The sequence below is a fragment of the Watersipora subatra genome, chromosome 3 (assembly GCF_963576615.1).
Source record: "Watersipora subatra chromosome 3, tzWatSuba1.1, whole genome shotgun sequence".
Lineage (NCBI taxonomy): Eukaryota > Metazoa > Bryozoa > Gymnolaemata > Cheilostomatida > Watersiporidae > Watersipora > Watersipora subatra.
The window spans coordinates 31755266-31759420 of NC_088710.1; positions in this window are offsets into that span (position 1 = coordinate 31755266).

Genomic DNA, 4155 nt, shown 5'->3' on the forward strand with positions numbered 1-4155 from the left:
CTGCAAGTAACACCGATTTTTTTGCATAATGACATTTCGTTTGCTGGGTTTATGCTGCAATACGCGTATCTGACTTACTAAGATCAATATGAAAAGTTCTTCTAGAAAAGCATCTAAACTCTAAGCAGGCTATTGCGGAAGGATATGTGAATACCGGAAGAAATACTCGTGCGAGCAAACCTCCTTTCACCATCATTTTCACATACAGACTTTTTAACAGGTGACATGAAACTTGAGAAAATATTTGATTCAACAACCAAAGAAATTTTCAGTAAATGAGGTCTCAACGTTATCTCAACTAGCTAAACTGGCACATAGGCTGGCAGTGCCCCTTCACTCAGTTCAGTTCAAGTGAAGAGTAAGTGTAAACTAGCACCATATCTCTATCATCACTTCTACCTGCATGTCATCCATCTTTTACTTTTAAGGTAGCGGTGAAGCGACAATAAAAGCCTCTTTTTATTGATAGTTATTCAGAGTTTTTTTAAAAGTGAAGCTTTGTTGTTTAAAATTAAATATAACAATATAACACATGCCTTATAATGCTATATATCAAAACAAGTATTTATGGTTTGTTAAGTTGTTGAGCTATGGAGCGAGTTAAACGAATAGCAGTGTATTTTTAAAATAAATTTGTTTTAATATACAACAATTATGACATGCATAATAGTAACTGGAGCATATTGGAGCATAGTAACTTCAAAAGTTTTTACTTAAGGTTTACACAAGGACAAGGTTTACTTAAAATATAGAGAATACGAGAACCTAGTCTTCCAGAAATCCCTAGACACCTCCATATCAGTGCTTTATGGCACATGTGGTTACATGTAGCTCACAACTGACTCGTTTAAACAGTCAATATAGAAAACACTAATATTTCTAACCTTCAGTAATTCATTTTCTTAATTTGTAGCTTCCTAGGTAGTGCCTTATAGATATCCCAGACAAGACTTGAACAATTTTTTGTCAGACATTTCTATTATGGTATTGATGTTTGGCTTTGTAAACCTAACACTCCCCATGGGATGTGATTGTTTTTTTTTTCTTCTTTTCAGCTATTTCACCACATCTAGTTTTAAATGTTTATAGCATACTATGGTAGCTACCCTGCCTTACTAGCATTCTTTAAAGCACAAAGTAAACAATAATCAGCAGACAAAATGGAAGTTTGATAGCAAGCAAATAAGCTATAATGATACCAAGCAAGATATTGTTAATACATGTATATTTCTTTTTGCTAGGAAACCTATGCTGCATGAGCTAACATCGCTTCAGGTATGAAAATCAATGTGTACAGTCAAACCTCTACATACAAGTTTCAAAATGATTGTTTTCAAAAACAAAACCATCAACGATAAGAGAATACACCAAAAACGCGTTTGTACTTGAATAAAAAAATGTATTTTATTACCATTGAGTTCATGGTCATATGACGGATTTGGCTTGGACGGCAGTCCTTAGACTGACTGTTACAATTTTCAAAAACAAAAATTAAAACTAAACAGTGAAGCCTTAATTAAAAAAATACATTAAGTATGTATACATTTTACAGTCTTCCATGATTGTTTGGTTTTTTTGAGTAGAATGCCAAAAGTATACTGACCGAATTTGGTTTATGACCACAAACTACTCCGAAAGCTGACTCGATGAACGACTTGTTTAAATTTCCAAATCATTTTCTTATTGAAACATTGTAAATAATTTTAATCCACCACATGATTAGAAAATGATTGTTAAGCTGTATTAAATTACAGGCATAATCCACATTATGACCTAGATCCATTCCAATCAATTGGATGTAAGTTGACATTATCGCAACTCGGTCTGCATGAAGCTTATGTATAAACTCAAATAACAGATGAAGCAGAGTTCAACTCAAGCTCAAATGTTCCATGTGTGACCTCATTGTAGAACATTCTTAGTGCATAAACTATCTCCAAGATTCTGAGTGTTAGACTAAATGATAATAATAGGCCATAAATAATAATAAATGACCAATAATAAATAAACCATTATAAACCACAACTGCAAAATAATACGAAAACAAAATATATTTCCTCATCATGCTCTTTTTTCATGTGTAAGATCAATTTTCCTAGCTTTCTGAGGTGTTGATCGATTTCTAGCGCTTCAGTTTCGTTTGCTTTCTTCAATTGGCTGCCATCTAAATTGAACTTCGTTTTAGGGCTCATGGTATACAGTAAACAGTATACAGTAAATTATAACAGAAAAGATACCAATATGTATGTAACAGTACCTCCATAAGAGATGTACAAGATTAAATCTGCTGAATGTGGTTGTAAGTACAGGTGGATATAAGTAGCGCAGGTCGTAACTTGGATAGTGAGTGTATTTTACACTTTAAACTGAATACACAGTTAGTATATAATATATGAAGTACACTAAATTTCTGATCATGCAAAAATGCCTGCAAAGCTTCTAAACATGGCATTTTAATTTTGTTTCTACCAGTGTTGTAAAATCTGAACTGTTCCTAAGATAATAATCTTTTTGGTTAGTCACATGTAATTTACCTTTCTGATGTCGGAGATTTCTCTTTACTCTGTAATATAGAGGTTTACATAGGCATACAAAATAGTTAGTTGCAGGTTTTGGTACTACCACAGAGATGGTGCAGCGCCTCTTCGAAAAGTAGAAATTTCTGAGACAACACGTCAATGCTCTGAGATGCATTGTGAAAGCGATTCAATCAGCCAAATTCAAATAAGAAATAAAAATAAAGTTACTATGCTCAAAATAACCAAAAATAAGGGCATCAACTCCATATGTGATGTCAAAAGTTTACTGATGTATTACAATATGTCAACTCTTCAGGTCATAAATGGTTATATTGAATTGCATAGCAAATCAAGTTCTCTCATTTCTGCACCCAAACTAAATTCCTGTATACAGACCTATCGTAACGCTCCTTAGGTCTAGGTATATCAAGAGCTTATGTAGACCAATAAGTAGACACGCTAAAATAAATATGTTTAAAATTGTATGTGGTAAAAACGATGCGGTGCTTTAGGTAAATGCGATGCTTTAGGTAAAAACTATGGGAGTAAATCATAGTTGTTATCTAGAACATTTAAACATTTTTTTGATTGCTGAAGACCTTATAGTATTCACCAAACAGTAAAAGTGTGCTCAAATCTTATGTGATAATTTTATAGAAACAAAAACTTGATTATAAAACAGTCAATACATAGTAGTGTTGGGCCAGTAAGGAGTCATCCGCTCTTACCGACACCGAGAGATTATCGGTCTCCGGAAAACCAATCATTTTTCGTTTTTGGTGACAGCTAGTTATCCGCAGCTGGTTTGATATGATCAGTATTTATCCGTGAAAGCCTATCGGTAAATGGTTATCCGGTTAGATTTTTGTATTTGACAGGCAACAGCATTACCAGCGACGTGTGTGCGCGGGAGAATCTCCCTCACAATGAGCTGCTTATGAAAGAGCCCATTTGACGTCTCGCGCACAATCGCTATGTAACGGAATGAGAAAGAAATGAGAAAAATGGCGCGCCAATTGATGTTATGGTTTATAGCAAAACGCATCTTTGACGAACACGCTAAGAGATAAGAACGCTACATATACGAACACGCTAAGAACACGCACGTTTTTCTGAGACATTCTGAAAACACAACACATGTGAATTATATTATAACTCTTTCTTCAACGAACATTGCCACGCTTACCTATAGGTATCTAGTATTATATTACGTCTTACATTGATAAAATGTAAAACGTAATATACGTTTTATATTCCCACGACCAAACGAGCGGATGCGAAGTTTTGGAGTTTTTATGATAAATGCATGTGCACACATCTTACGAAAATTATTCATCAACAATGAGACGAACCCTTGTATCAAAATTTCATCAACAAATTTAACCATCGTTTTGTAGATTAGTTAAAGTATAATAACGATACAAAACACATATAGGCCTATTTAAATATGTTACCAAGTCTTTGTGAATTATCTAAATTCTCTAAAAACTTACCCATCTGATCGGATTATACACAAATAAACAGATTTATTTGGACAAAAATCGTCACAAAACACTTGAAAAGCTTGGTTTAATAAAAGTTAAGACCGGAAATTGAAACGCCGGGTGACAGAGAATAGAACGATTAAATCGTGCGC